This window comes from Parasteatoda tepidariorum, chromosome 1 (genome assembly GCF_982258835.1).
Source record: "Parasteatoda tepidariorum strain Cologne lab strain chromosome 1, Ptep-v5.0, whole genome shotgun sequence".
Classification (NCBI taxonomy): Eukaryota; Metazoa; Arthropoda; class Arachnida; order Araneae; family Theridiidae; genus Parasteatoda; species Parasteatoda tepidariorum.
In genome coordinates this window covers 125,330,193-125,346,854 of record NC_141755.1, presented here as the reverse complement: position 1 = coordinate 125,346,854, position 16,662 = coordinate 125,330,193, and the positions used below count along the sequence as shown (strand labels likewise).

Below are 16,662 nucleotides of genomic sequence, written 5' to 3'. Positions count from 1 at the left end.
ATCGGTTTATTCTTTCTGATTGGTTTGGATTTTTAATTTATTTTTGTTTTGTGCGTAGGACCAGATTTTTTGTCTTGTATTTTCAGAATTTGCTGTCTTCTTGATATCCTGCTGATGGACACGTTTCGGGAAGCTAAAACTTTATCAGATCATTTTTATGGTAAAGATTAAGACGTGTCTATGGAAAACGGAACGATTTGAAGATATTAATGACGAAGTACTCATTCGCATTCTTGCTGGCCTAATAGGTAAGATGGTAACTTTTTCTCTTCCTTCTCCTTCCGAGAACTTTTCACTTAATGCGCTTTTCATTTTTAGCATCTCAAACCAGAATGGTCATCTTATTGTGATCCTTTTGGCTTCAAAATTCTCAAAAACAGCTACCCGGAGGTGCAGTCAGTCAAGAGCTTGCAGTGATTCCTAGTGTAGAGAACACTATCTATACTATCGGTTTATTCTTTCTGATTGGTTTGGATTTTTAATTTATTTTTGTATTGTGCGTAGGACCAGATTTTTTGTCTTGTATTTTCAGAATTTACTGTCTTCTTGATATCCTGCTGATGGACACGTTTCGGGAAGCTAAAACTTTATCAGATCATTTTTATAGTAAAGATTAAGACGTGCATATGGAAAACGGAACGATTTGAAGATATTAATGACGAAGTACTCATTCGCATTCTTGCTGGCCTAATAGGTAAGATGGTAACTTTTTCTCTTCCTTCTCCTTCCGAGAACTTTTCACTTAATGCGCTTTTCATTTTTAGCATCTCAAACCAGAATGGTCATCTTATTGTGATCCTTTTGGCTTCAAAATTCTCAAAAACAGCTACCCGGAGGTGCAGTCAGTCAAGAGCTTGCAGTGATTCCTAGTGTAGAGAACACTATCTATACTATCGGTTTATTCTTTCTGATTGGTTTGGATTTTTAATTTATTTTTGTTTTGTGCGTAGGACCAGATTTTTTGTCTTGTATTTTCAGAATTTGCTGTCTTCTTGATATCCTGCTGATGGACACGTTTCGGGAAGCTAAAACTTTATCAGATCATTTTTATGGTAAAGATTAAGACGTGTCTATGGAAAACGGAACGATTTGAAGATATTAATGACGAAGTACTCATTCGCATTCTTGCTGGCCTAATAGGTAAGATGGTAACTTTTTCTCTTCCTTCTCCTTCCGAGAACTTTTCACTTAATGCGCTTTTCATTTTTAGCATCTCAAACCAGAATGGTCATCTTATTGTGATCCTTTTGGCTTCAAAATTCTCAAAAACAGCTACCCGGAGGTGCAGTCAGTCAAGAGCTTGCAGTGATTCCTAGTGTAGAGAACACTATCTATACTATCGGTTTATTCTTTCTGATTGGTTTGGATTTTTAATTTATTTTTGTTTTGTGCGTAGGACCAGATTTTTTGTCTTGTATTTTCAGAATTTGCTGTCTTCTTGATATCCTGCTGATGGACACGTTTCGGGAAGCTAAAACTTCATCAGATCATTTTTATGGTAAAGATTAAGACGTGTCTATGGAAAACGGAACGATTTGAAGATATTAATGACGAAGTACTCATTCGCATTCTTGCTGGCCTAATAGGTAAGATGGTAACTTTTTCTCTTCCTTCTCCTTCCGAGAACTTTTCACTTAATGCGCTTTTCATTTTTAGCATCTCAAACCAGAATGGTCATCTTATTGTGATCCTTTTGGCTTCAAAATTCTCAAAAACAGCTACCCGGAGGTGCAGTCAGTCAAGAGCTTGCAGTGATTCCTAGTGTAGAGAACACTATCTATACTATCGGTTTATTCTTTCTGATTGGTTTGGATTTTTAATTTATTTTTGTTTTGTGCGTAGGACCAGATTTTTTGTCTTGTATTTTCAGAATTTGCTGTCTTCTTGATATCCTGCTGATGGACACGTTTCGGGAAGCTAAAACTTCATCAGATCATTTTTATGGTAAAGATTAAGACGTGTCTATGGAAAACGGAACGATTTGAAGATATTAATGACGAAGTACTCATTCGCATTCTTGCTGGCCTAATAGGTAAGATGGTAACTTTTTCTCTTCCTTCTCCTTCCGAGAACTTTTCACTTAATGCGCTTTTCATTTTTAGCATCTCAAACCAGAATGGTCATCTTATTGTGATCCTTTTGGCTTCAAAATTCTCAAAAACAGCTACCCGGAGGTGCAGTCAGTCAAGAGCTTGCAGTGATTCCTAGTGTAGAGAACACTATCTATACTATCGGTTTATTCTTTCTGATTGGTTTGGATTTTTAATTTATTTTTGTTTTGTGCGTAGGACCAGATTTTTTGTCTTGTATTTTCAGAATTTACTGTCTTCTTGATATCCTGCTGATGGACACGTTTCGGGAAGCTAAAACTTTATCAGATCATTTTTATGGCAAAGATTAAGACGTGTCTATGGAAAACGGAACGATTTGAAGATATTAATGACGAAGTACTCAATCGCATTCTTGCTGGCCTAATAGGTAAGATGGTAACTTCTTCTCTTCCTTCTCCTTCCGAGAACTTTTCACTTAATGCGCTTTTCATTTTTAGCATCTCAAAGCAGAATGGTCATCTTATTGTGATCCTTTTGGCTTCAAAATTCTCAAAAACAGCTACCCGGAGGTGTAGTCAGTCAAGAGCTTGCAGCGATTCTTAGTGTAGAGAACACTATCTATACTATCGGTTTATTCTTTCTGATTGGGTTAGATTTTTTAATTTATTTTTGTTTTGTGCGTAGGACCAGATTTTTTGTCTTGTATTTTCAGAATTTACTGTCTTCTTGATATCCTGCTGATGGACACGTTTCGGGAAGCTAAAACTTCATCAGATCATTTTTATAGTAAAGATTAAGACGTGTCTATGGAAAACGGAACGATTTGAAGATATTAATGACGAAGTACTCATTCGCATTCTTGCTGGCCTAATAGGTAAGATGGTAACTTTTTCTCTTCCTTCTCCTTCCGAGAACTTTTCACTTAATGCGCTTTTCATTTTTAGCATCTCAAACCAGAATGGTCATCTTATTGTGATCCTTTTGGCTTCAAAATTCTCAAAAACAGCTACCCGGAGGTGCAGTCAGTCAAGAGCTTGCAGTGATTCCTAGTGTAGAGAACACTATCTATACTATCGGTTTATTCTTTCTGATTGGTTTGGATTTTTAATTTATTTTTGTTTTGTGCGTAGGACCAGATTTTTTGTCTTGTATTTTCAGAATTTACTGTCTTCTTGATATCCTGCTGATGGACACGTTTCGGGAAGCTAAAACTTCATCAGATCATTTTTATGGTAAAGATTAAGACGTGTCTATGGAAAACGGAACGATTTGAAGATATTAATGACGAAAGTCTTTGGCCCACGAGCGGCTGTAGAGTAAATCGCTTATGCGTTCTGATGAGGTTTCACTTGGCCTAGAATTACCCTAAGTTTAATTTCACTTTTCTCACTATCAACCGTTTGAGTGCTGAAGAGTTTTCTTATATATGCTAAGAGTGCGGAATGAAATGCGTACAACACTACTAACCAACTACTAACCAACTACTACTAACTACTACCTACCAACCACTAACCAACCTATACTAACCAACAGCAGTGTCTCCGCATTTTTGGTTCAAAACAAGATTTCCGCATTTTTGGCACATCCGCACTCAAACGGTTAAACGGAATTTTTCAAGAAAGCTAATTTTTAATTACCGAATTTTTGTTAGTGAGTCAATTTTTTGGGATTAAATTTTTTAGTGTTAACCCATTTTAAGTCAACAGAATTCGATTCTATGAGAAAGAAATAAACCTAGTGTTGATTGAAGCAGGTATAAACTAGTTTTTATTATTTTGCAATGTATGGAAGCACTAATTATCAAGGTAAGAAATCTGTGTAAAAATATGTAGTTACATTTAAAACTTGTTATATTTAAGTTTTTAGCATAATATTGAAAGACTATAATTATTAAATCGTAAATTATTCAATTAAAATTATTCAATTAATCTTGTAACGAAATTATTCAAAGTTATTTAAATTGTGTAACTTTATTTTAAATCTATTTCTGATGGATTTTTATCTCTGAGCATATTTAAAGATCTTATTTCATTTATCTTTTTAAATTTGCAGATTATTGAAATTGTTTATGATTATTTTTAAGTATGGATTTAGTTTCTTCTGATCGTTTCGTTTCTAAATTAAAACTCAACTGGAACTCTTAATTGATTGTTTGCATTCTTTTGTCATTTCTTATAATTAACTCTAAGAAATCTTCTGTAATTGGCAAAAGCATTCAAAATTGAATGAAAATTAAAGCACAAAAGGAAAATTAATGTATAAAAACGCCAACGTAGCGTTTTCTCACTGTACAATAATATATATGTATGATGATAACATTAAAAGGTACTTAAATCTGGTTTAAAATTCAAACTTTTAAAGTTAATTGAGTATTTTTTTTCTTTCGAAGCTGGTTTAAATATTGGTTTATTTTACCTTATTGCTTTAGTTTAATTTCTCCTTTTGTTTTTGTGCATAGATACTGCTTGTGTGTGTTGTATTTTTCAGAATTGACTGTATTCTTGATATGCGGCTGATGGACACGTTTTGGGAAGCTACAACTGCACAAGCTTCGGAAAAAAGAATTAGTGCAGCTTTTCATGCAGTTTTCTATCTCGAGAACTGAATGACTTCTTCCGACAAAAGAACTTGTTTCCTTGCTGGTCTAATAGGTGAGACGATAACCTTTATTTTTTTCTCTTATCCAAAGCCTTCTCTATGTAAACTGAATCTTATTTTGCAAAAATTGAATATTGATAATTTTTCAGATTCATGAGTTTGTGATATCCAGATGAAAGAGCTTCTCGAAGTTGTTCTGCAGTCTTTACCAAATGGGAAAAGAACAGATTCGTTTTTACCCTCCCAATGAGGTGGCTCAAGTTAAGACTCGCCAGAATCTGCTGCTGTTGACGTATAACGTGTACTCACACAGAAAAAAGTGCTGACATAAAATGTCCTTAGTGGTAGACTGATAGTGGGTTAAAATCCCAACACCGTCGGGCTAACCGTGGGAGGTTTTCATGGTTTTCCTCTCCATGTTACGCGAATGCGGGTTAGTTGCAACAAAGTCCTCCATGAAGGCTAGTTTGATCCAGGTGTTCTTTTGTCTCTTGAGAAAAATTATGTTTATCACATTTTTATGTCAGATTTAATAGTTTAAAACAAACCTTCAGATTAACTGCTCTCAGTCACCAAAGCTTTTATTGTCCCTGTCATTTGCTTTGTTCTTTCAGCAAAGTTTTTCAAACTTAGCATTTAATTTACTGTAATATATTTCTATTCTATGTAATATGTTCTGCTCTATGTAATCTATTCTATGTAATATATTTATATATTGATCATAAGGGTTATAGCTGTTGTTGAAGTGTTGTATTTGAAATGTGTTTTTTCTGTAGTTTGCCGCTTCAAATTTATCCAATTTAAATTGGTAGCGCATTTTGATAGGGTGCTGTATTGTATAATTTTGATATCGTGTATTTGATATTGTGAAATTTTTGCTATTGGATTATTGAAGTTCAATTTTGTAATTCGTGTTAAATTTTTTACATAATGTACAGATTAAATTTCTATTTCATCTTGTGTTGTAATATTACAAATTAGTTAAAAATAAAAGTGTTATACTTGCAATTTAGTTTTCGATTATTTTTTGTTTGACTATCTTTTTTCTAGGATTCATTTAAGATTTAGATTGAAATTTCCCGATAAGGGAACATAATTAAACTAATGTTATTGTTTTCAGATTTAAAAAAAAAGTACATATGGGCAAAAAGTGTTTCTGTAGTATCTGTTTCAACGCTGTAAGGTGAGCAAAATAAATGATATCAAATTGAGTAAGTTTTTGTTATAGATCGAATTTCCACGAAGTGCACATCTTAATTGTTCGAAAGAATGACTTCAATATTTAAGTTTCCGATTCAGTAAGATTCAATTCAGATGATTAATAATTGGTTTTTTTCAGCATCTATAATTTTATGAGTTGCTGTATAAAATACAGTCGGACTTCTATTGAACGAACTTCCATTTCACGAATTTCTCTATTTTACGAATTTTTTCGAGGAGCATTTTCGAAATTTCTTCGTAAAATAACTTGAAAAATTCCAGAGTGAATTTATCCAACTTTTCTTTGCGATCCACCTCCCCCTATTTCCCAAAACATTTCAAACTTGTTAAAAGCATTTTACGAATGAAATGACCTTGAATTGTTTTTCTTAGCCACTTCACTTTTAGAAAAAGCAGTAAAATCTCTCTTTGTTTGCATTTCAAATGAAAAATTCAATTCAAATGAACGGATTTTATCAGTAGCAATTAAACTTAAGAGCGCGTGTGGTAATGTATGTTTAAAATTATTCTTATAATAAATGCAGCTATAATTTTATGCATAAATTTAGTTTTTTTTTTTTTTAAGCTGAAAATGTATATAACATGATAGTGTAACACTGGATAATGTTTTGCTTTATTCTTGCTTTCCTTTCAGATTTTAAGATTTGTAAAATAAAGAGTAGATACTAGTTGATAAGATAAAAGTGCATTAATTGATGTTTTAATTGTCCAATGTTTATGAATTTAAAACCTGTTTTGTGTTGCTTTAGTATTTTAAAAGGTGATTTTGGATTTAATGAATTTTCCATTACGGACTTATTATTGGGATTTGGTGACTTCGTTAAATAGAGGTCCGATTGTATTTTTATTTACGAAAATCATTAATATTTCTATTTACGAGTTGATGCATAAAAATTTCTATTATAAGATGAAAAAGAATAATCATGCTTAATAAATAATATGCACAGTACAAAGTTAGTACAGTACAAAGTAAGTTTTTTTTTTTCCATTCACATTCTTCATGAACAAATTTTAAGAATTACTCTTTTTGAAAAAGTAGCAGCATTGAAAAATTACGGCTAAAAGAGCATTCGATTTTGAGAGAACTTTTAAAAATAAAGGGCAAATAATATATTTCAAATGCACATACTTTTTTTTTGTTTTTAATTATGAAACATATTTAATAATTAATGCTTTCATTTTAGTTATCCATCTTTAGTAATTTTTTTTTTATTTCATTCTAAGAAATCATAATATTTTTAACTAAAGTATCTTTTTAGCATATTTACATAAATAGACATTTAATTTTTGTTCTTAAATGTCTATTTGTGTAAAAATACGCTTAATTGTTACTACAATAGATGGCACCAAAAGATTCTTTAAACTTTTTTTACACTTTTTATTTTTAATAATTAGTGCTGCCATCTGTTAGAAAAATAGATCTGCTAGAAATTCAAAATGATTTCCATTCTCACTAGTGATTAAAATCCTTTTTCTCAACCTATAATTTGTTTTATAATTTCATTACATGATACAATTATGCAACTTTTGAATATTTCAATGATATAATTTTAAATTGATAGTTGCAGTTTAATTGTATAAGCAATCTGTGAAAACTGTTTAATTTATTTTTTTCATATCTAGCAAGTTTTAAAGTTGAATTTTTGATAGTTGACATTTTTGATTCAGTTAAAATGCTCAGAATTAATTAGAATGATTATTTTACATAATCATTCTAATTAAGTTTTTTTTTCTTTTTTTTTAAAAATTTGCGACAGTTCTTTTCTTTTCAAAGTAAAAAGATTGTAAGGAAGATTTTACGGAAAGCATTTAATTTACATGATTAAATATATTTTGCGCAAAAAATATTTTAGTATTTTCATACCTATTTATATTGTAATTAGCGTTGAACGGTTTATCCAATTCTGAATTTGTGTCTATCAATATTCAACTCCGCAGGCATCTCATTTTGAGCCCAACAAAGAAACTTTTGAGTGATGCATTGAGACATCGTGGAGGAACTAATCCCCATTTGCCTTAAATTAAGAGGATAACCATAAGAAGCTCTTATAGGACAGGAAGGAGAAGATTCCAACCGGGCCGGGAGTTGAATTTACACCAGCCAGCCACCGCTGGGACTGTGACTAGAACCAGCTCATTTGATGGCATCGCGGCTCACACTTATTCATAAATTTTTCTCTTTCAAGAAAAATACATTCATTCAAACGCTCTTCTAGCTTTTCGATGCCTTCCCCCCAGGGCCGTAACTACGCCGGGGCAGCAGGGGCACCGCCCCGGGGCCCCGTCGGTCAAGGGGGCCCGTATGAAGAGAATACATCATGTTTTTTTTCTTTCACAATAAAGCACTCTAAGTATATATATATGTAGGAAAGAAATTGTGTTAAGATAGAGTTGATGAAAATTTTCTTTTTTGTAATTGCATACCTACTATAACATAAAGGGAAGGGTAAAAAACGGTAAAACACCTTTTCACAAATTATTTCCCTTTCTTAAAAGAACAAACACGCTTTGCAGAGAAGGGGAAAGGCCACAGCTGCATGGCCCAGTGGCAGAGGGCCCCTCTAAAATTTAGATGATGGGGCAAACGATGCGTTTCGTCCCTCCTGAAATTTAGACAGTCACAAAAATAAAGTCAAGTAAAATCAGTAATTTAAAAAAAAAAATTTTTTTTCAATTTTGAAGCTATTTTTGAAGCAGAAAACTTTATATTCCTCTAACATTTATGTGCCTTGCCTCTTCTGATATTTAGTTATTCGCCAAGACGAAGTCTAGAAAAATAGGTAATTTTAGAGGGAAAAAAAGCTATTCTTTTTCAGCTTTGAAGAGATATACATCAAGTTATTCTGTTATGGGCGATTAATGTTTTTTGACTTTTGAAAAAGTAAAGTAAAAGTAGAAAAAGTATTTAATTTCCAGTTTTTACTCTATTTTCTTCCGAAATAGCAATGAGGGGGCGAACATAGTGTTCCGCCCCTTCTGAAATTTCAAGGTGCTCAGAAATAATAAAAATTGGTAACTAAAAAAAAATGTCATCTTTGAATCTATTTTCCAAATAGAAAGCTTTATTTTCTTCTGAAATAAAAGTGAGGGGGCGAAAAATTTGCTTCTCATCTTCTGAAATTTAGACATTAATTGAATAAAATCAAGTAAAGTTGAAAATTTTTGAAGAAAAAAATTGTTTTGTTTCATAACTTCGACGATATTTTCCAAATAGAAAACTTCATTTTCCTCTTAAATTATAGTAAGGGGATAGAAAACTTTAATTTCTTCTGATATAAAGTAAGGGAGGCTAAAAAATGTTTTGTATCTTCAAAAATTTAGACATTTGAAATAATAAAGTCCAGTAAAAAAAAAATTTTTTGAAAAAAAGGAAAGAAAAAAAAACTTTGAAGCTATTTTTCAAAAAGAAAATTTTATTTTCTTCTTAAAGTGAGGGGGTGAAGAATATACTTCACCCCTTCTGAATTTCAGACATTCGCAAGAATAAAGTCGAGTAAAATTTATATTTAACTCTTATTTTCTACTTAAAAGCTATTTTCCAAATCGAAAACTTTAGCCTCCCCTTCTGAAAATGTGACATTCGCTACAATAAAGTAAAGCAGAATTGAGAATTTCAGAAAAAGAAACTACTTTTTTTCCCAATTGAAATAGAATTCCCCCCCCCCCTAAGAAAAATGCTTCGGTTTTGTTTCATTTTTTTTCTACATATTACAACTTTTAATTTATTAAAAAAAATTCAAAACAAAAACACGAAAAGAGAAGAGGAGCACATCATAAAAAAATATAACAAGTGTTTAGAAAACTAAAATAAGCACCACTGCTTTGCATTCTGAAAAATGCATTATACACTGAGACTAATAGATATATTTAAAAGCATCTTCTGACTGTGGGTGGTATGAAGGTGCTAAAACCTTCATACCCCCACAGAGTTGATCCACAGTTATCTGACTCCTCAAAAAATAGCCATCTCCTTTTACACCATGGGAAAATGACCTTTTCCTTCTTTAAATTGCCTTAATCATTTTTATGACCCTGGGCTCTTTTGTGCTTTTATAAAATGTCATATATTTACAGTACCATCTATATGTCCCTTAAGTTGTCAAAACTAGCAATTATCTAGATGTTCTAGGAAAACGGATGTAAGCTTTTAAGGGATCCAAGGGGATGACTCTTGTTAACATTTATTTAGGTAATTTTGTCAAGAGATTTTTTCTGAGACAAACGTAAAACGTTGCAGTTAAATTCCAGTTTTTAACTCATTTAATTGCGTCATTTAAAATAACCATTTTTAATTCAGATATAAATTTTCTGTCACCTTTTGTTTTGTTCAATTTTTGAAATTAAAATTTAACTTTAATTAAGAGTTTTTAAAATTATTTGCAACTTCATTTTTTCAAACATAAATCGTGATATCAATAATTCCCATTCTTAATAAAAATTTTCCTTGGAAAACAAGAAAACCAAATGTAAATTTATTTATAAGGAGGTAAGTAAATGTTTGCATTAACTCATTTAATACATTTAAATTTTATATTTATATACTGTTAGAATTCTTTTATAAGAATGGTAACATAAAAATTGCTTTTTTTTATGTTCGTATATAAAATTTAATTTGTATAGTACTTTAATTGATAATTTTACTGTTTATTGTGAGCATGGATTTTGTTCTTATTTTGTATTTTTTAAATTATTAAGACCTTTAAATTTTTTAAATTGGAACTTCGAATTTTTAGGGTTTTTAACAACTTTGTTTTCATTAAAAAATGAAATGGAATCTTTGTTTTATATAAAGAAAATCATATTTTATTTAATAAAAAAACGCATTTAATTTAATAAAAAAACTATGAACATTAGCTTAGAAATCCGTAGCAATTAAAATTTATTGCCATGACAAACCATTAAAAAGAATTTTTTTTTAATTAGCAAATATGTTTTGACTTTTTCTCATTTTTCTTTCATAAAAAAAAACTATTACTCTTTGTCATAATTTTGCCACATATCGTTGGTTCAAAACTAAATCGACACTTCTGCATTATCTTCTCATGTTATTTGAATGAGAAGTGAGTGCAGAAGTGTCGTTTTAGTTTTGAACCAGCGATATGATTACATGGCGTCATGAATATATAGGCCAAATATTCAAGAACGAATTCTTTTCAAAATATAGCTATATTTTCTAGGGACCTGTCCATATTGGAGTAAAGCAACTTTGTTATTTGTTAATCGATGTATATAGAGAAAAAATTTCTGTTTATTTTTTCAATTAGGACTTTTTAAAATGTGGATATATGTGCCGATAGAAATAAAAGTCTATAATTTCCTTCAGTTTCCATAACGCGATCAAAAAATTTTAGATTTGAAATTAAAAAATAATTTTAATTATTATAATGATTTTGTCTTGAAAAGACCTTCCTAAACCTGTTGAATCCGGTATAGTAACCGGATTCAACAGGTTTATAAAATTGGTATTTTATGATTAGCATTATATTTAGAGGAAAAGGAGGCTACTGTGGGCATGGGGGACAGACAAGAGGAGACAACATGAATAGCCTTTTTCCCCCCTAGTCATATTTCCTCGGTGAGATGCCGTAAATTGGTAACATTTACGTGCAGTGAACCAAAAACGTACCACCTAGAATAACTTTTAATTTGATGATCGGATCTTCACGTTCTAGGACTCCATCTTAATAATTCGAGGGTGTGACTTCAAATATACAAATTAATTAGTGCACGATATTTTATTTTAAGTTACGCAATCAGACACAAAAACATACTTTCCCTGAATAAACATAACTTTTGTTCAACAGATTCGATTTTCTAACCCCCGTAATACAGGTTGCTGTAATCTGGGAAATATGGTCCCAATAGTTGGGTCGGGTGAGCTACCCAAAGTTTGGACCCCCAAATGTTAAGGGAATTGAAAAATTTTTGCACACTATTATAAAATTCTTTTATCTAATTTTTGAATGGAGTTATCTTTAGATAAGAGCCATGCAAAAAATAACTTTTAGTAAATATTTAGTATTTTTTATTTAATAATAGTCTGATGTTGTTGATCATTTACGTTGTACTAGTGCTACACAATAAGCTATTGGCGACGGTCTGGGGAACATCCCTTGAGGTTTGATCCTCTGCAGAGGGGATGGCACCCCCGCTTCGGTAGCCTGGCGACCTGCACGTGAATTCGAGCATTTTATGTTAGAACAGTTTAACGAGGACCAATACCGCACACCCTCGGTCCCTACGCAGACTGATCCAAGTGGTCACACACCCGCACACTGACAGCAGCCAGTGAGGCTTGACTTCGGTGATCTGCTGGGAACCGTGTCTTAACGATCAGTTCACTGCGGGACAATAATAGTCTGAAAACTTTTGAATCGCAAGGCATATTTTTTTAAATTTTTTTTTTTTAATCATTTTAAAGTATCTAATTCCACATGGAAAATACAAAATTTGAGCGAAATTGGTTGATTAGTTCTTGAGAAATTGAGTTTTATAAGTACGACTTTTTTTAAATTTAATTTCTCAGGATTAATCGATTTCGCTGAAATTTTGTATTTTGCCATGTGGAAAACTTACAATGTTTTGTTATCCAATTTATATGCGAACAAATAACTTGTTTTCATAAACATATTCGCTAACATGATACATAAATAGCTAAAGCACGATTAGAGATGGAGTAGTGAAAGTTTTTGAAAGGGCCTCCGCCAAAAATTTTTGCCCCAGGGCCCCGAGGGGTGAAGTTACGGCACTGAGACAGACAGACACACATTCACTTTTTTGTTATACCACGTTTTATAGTGACTGACGTTACATGTCAAGTCACACGGGAATGATGTCGAACGGGATAAAAAGTATCCTATGTCCTTCTCCTGGCTCTAAACTACCTCCCTGCCAATTTTCAGCTAAATCGGTTCAGCCGTTCTTGAGTTATAAGTGAAGTAACTAACACGACTTTCTTTTATATATATAGATTGAGTATTACATTTTAAAATGCAAGTAGAATTTAATAATTATTTCATTTTATGATTGTAAAACTGTTGATAAGTAACTTTGTCATATGTATGTCATAAGTATTATACGAGAATATTATGCGTTTGCTTTATAATGAAAGAACAAAAATTTATGTTTCAAACTTTTTGTGTAAAAGAAAAAATAAATTTTTTTTTTTCTTCTTCTTATTGGTGTTAGCAATCAGAGAGTTTTTTTTTATCTTATAAATATTAAGTCAATATTGTTCCCTTTTAAAGAAAAATGCATTTCGCTCCGAAAACAAAATTACTTGAATTCAAAAAGAAGATAAAACAAAGGAAAATTACAGACATATGAAAAAAGGGGAAAAAGAATAAAAAAAATTTTTTTAAAATCCGGGAAAAAAAAGATATAATCTTTTCATTAGCCCACACGATTATATTCGCAAAAAAGAGTGCACTCTTTTTTCCGGGAATGAAGTTCCATGAGGGAATGACGTCACGTAAAGCGGGAATTTCTTTTTCCTCACCATGATCCTCCTGGAAACTGTTTCTCGGCAAGAAACTCAACTTAGAGGGAATTATTAATTTTTGAGGACTAAATACGATATTTCGCCGATGAATGTCTTAACTATTTTCTATTTCATAAGAGAAGATAACAAAATTTCTAAAAGATGAACGTGCCCGAGCAGTGGCGGACTAAGGCTAAAGCGGGGCCCTAGGCAACATTGTAATTCCGGGCCTATTTTTCAGTCATGACACATACTTTGCTTTTGGTAGTTTGGTTTTAAAGCATATAGTATGTAGTTCCATTTAACTATCGAATTTTCAGAGGGAAAAAAAAGGAAAAAAATAGTATACTTATACAGAAATTAAATAAACATAATTTATTAAAACAAACAAACATAAACAAAATTTATTAAAACAAACAACAATACTTAAACAAATATACCCAGATTGATTAGTTATATTGCCTTTTTTCTCACTTTCAATTCTGCAAATTCGTCAATTAGTTTGTTATAATTAATAGAGTTTTTCAATAATTATTTTTCTACATAAAGTAATGATAAGCTATTTAATTTCTGTTGCCCTATAATGTGGATCGTAAAATTTTTTTTTCTCTGATCATTACTGAGAATGATCTTTCACCGCTTGTACTGCTTATATTGGAAGGGTTAAATAAATTCTCAGAATTATGTTTAAATTAGGGAATGTTGCAATAATATTATTTTCCTGAACAAATTACCACATGGATACTGGAGAAATAATACTTTCTTTACTTACAAAAGTCTTAAATTTTAATACTTCAGTTCTGCTAGGTTTAAATCTTGTTAGTAACATTTTAATTCCTCTATTGAAGAGTCACTATCATGAAAAATTGTTTTGAGTTTTATCCCTCAGATCTTTTTTTAATATTGCTAATTAAAGAATCGCATGCAACAAAGAAAATATTAACTTTAAAATGTTCTTTGCCACTGAATCTTATTTCAGGCTCTGGAATTTTATCATGAAATAGTTTTCGTATTTTCAGGCATTTTTTATCATTAGTATATGCAATATCTTTAACTTTTTCTGCTCCTTTTTTTAAATTGTCAAAATCGACTCTAACAGTTTGTATGAAATCTATCAATGAATCATATATTAAAACTGCTGTACTTAGGGATTCGTCTTTTTGTTGAAGAGTCTTGCTTGAAGCATCTATTCTCTCTAAAATCTTTTCCCATATAGTAAGTGACAGTACATACTCAAATGTATCAAGTTTTTTATGTAAATCGGCAGCTTGGGACCTTGTTGATGGTTTTTCATCTTTGTTTGAGGAAAAATGACGTAAACAATGTTTAATTTCTTCATAATTTTCCTTTAAGGATTTCACAGCATCGGAATGAGCAAACCACCTGGTGTCATAAATAGATTTAATACTCAAGTGTTTTCTCTTACAAAAGTTTTGTAATGTATTCCACCTATGTGAAGAACTTGAAAAAAATACCTACAATTCCTGAACGATATTGAAAAAAGTGGTCATTTCCATGCAACTTTTGACAGCAGCATTTCCAATTAAAATTAATGAATGATTTACGCATGGTATAAAATGGGCAGAAAAAATATGTTGTTTCATTCTGGATTGGAGTCCCTTATATTTACTTGACATATTAAAAGCATTATCATAACTTCGTCCCCGACAGTTAGTGATGTCTAAATCTAAAAAAAAAGGGGATAGTACACCCGTTTCGGTACCGCGACGACCTGCTCGCTAGGTCAAGTGCTTTACGTTAGAACAGTTTCACGAGGACCAATACCGCACACCCTCTGTCCCTACGCAGACTGATCCAAGTGGCAACCCCCCCTACACTGACCGCAGCCAGTGATGCTTGACTTCGGTGATCTGCTGGGAACCGTGTCCTAACGATCAGTCCACTGTGGGACCAATAGCAATTTAGTTTAAACCATGAAGGCATGATAGAACTTATATACGAATTAAGGCCTCACATACCTTTTAATAGGTAAAAAATGAGAGAAAACGAGCAATTTTCAATCATCTGCCAATTTTATAATAATTATTCTAAAAATACCAAATTTTGAAATATGACACTATACATAGTCTACATTTTGAAAACAATGCAAAAATGTTTTTTCAAAAATTAAGAAATTTCTTAATTAATTGAAATTTTAATTCAATAAAATTTTTCTGTTTTTATTTGCGCGCAAGCTTCTGGAAAAAGTTTACATAATATTTGCTTGATTTTTTTTGTGAGTATAGAAATATATGGTAAAACTAAAATGACGAAGAATGAACAAATAATTTTACTTTTTTCTCAATGCAAAAATTTTTTTAAAATTTATTAAAAAATTTTAACAAAAAAAATTGCTATTTCATTTTTTTAAATGTCAATACATTAATCCCACCTTCAAATGGCTTCGTTAATTTATAGAAACAGGTATTTGAGACCTGCTGTAAAAATTTTGTGCAAATCTAATCAATAGTTTTCGAGATATTGTGCGCGCAAGGTGTAAAAATAGCATTTTGAGATAAATGAGTTTAAACACAAAACAGGACATATTTTATTAAAGAAAATGTATGACTTATTTTTTCGATAACTTTTGATCTAATGTGAATTTTTTTATGCTTTTTTTTTCCAAATTTTCAGAAAGATCCATAGAATAGAATAAAATATTATTAAAAAAAATCGATTTTTTTGAAGTATTAAAAGGTATGTGAGGCCTTAAAATATGCAAAAAAAAAAATATATATAGAATTTTTTTTATTCTTTACTCATTCATGCTTCGTGGTGCCCCTTTACCTCAGGTGCCATACGCACCTGCTCAGTTTGCTTCATGGTTAATCCGGCCCTGTGCACAAAGAACAAGCAGTTATAAACAAGTAAAAAGAGGCCAAATTGGAACTGCTAAAAAGCCTTTTTAACAAGACAGCTCTAAGTAACTAAAACAAATTTTCACTTCAAACTCATCAGAATTACTTAATGTCATTAATAACTTATGAAGTATTGCTCAGGAATTATATTATTTATTTCTCTTATTAAAAATAAATTTATCTGTTTGAAAATATCGCCTCGCAGAAGAAGTTGTAGTTATCAGCTAACCGGATATAGCGCAGGTCATGAGATCGAGATTGTTGTTTACATTTATATTGAAAACACCATCCATTTATTATTTTGGAATAAAAAAACTTTCTTTCATCTTTTTAAAAATAATTTTAAAGTAAGTTTTATTTACATCTTTTGAAGGAAGAAAGGAGAAACTCTTAAGTCACATAGTTTTCGCTAGATGGCAGTATCATATGAAATAGTCTTTCTCGTTTTAAATTA

General features: G+C 31.3%; 1 long non-coding RNA gene across 2 annotated transcripts; it reads left to right on the top strand.

Annotated features, from left to right (window-relative positions):
- The first annotated feature begins 356 nt into the window (after positions 1-356).
- On the top strand, positions 357-5,657 carry LOC147816897 (uncharacterized). 2 transcript variants are annotated; one of them, XR_015429457.1, is made up of 4 exons: positions 358-694; positions 765-2,478; positions 2,549-4,702; positions 4,799-5,657. It is a non-coding gene; the product is annotated as an uncharacterized LOC147816897 (long non-coding RNA). The 2 variants fall into 2 exon arrangements; XR_015429456.1 differs by having other exon boundaries at positions 357-694; positions 765-4,702.
- Positions 5,658-16,662: the final 11,005 nt, after the last annotated feature.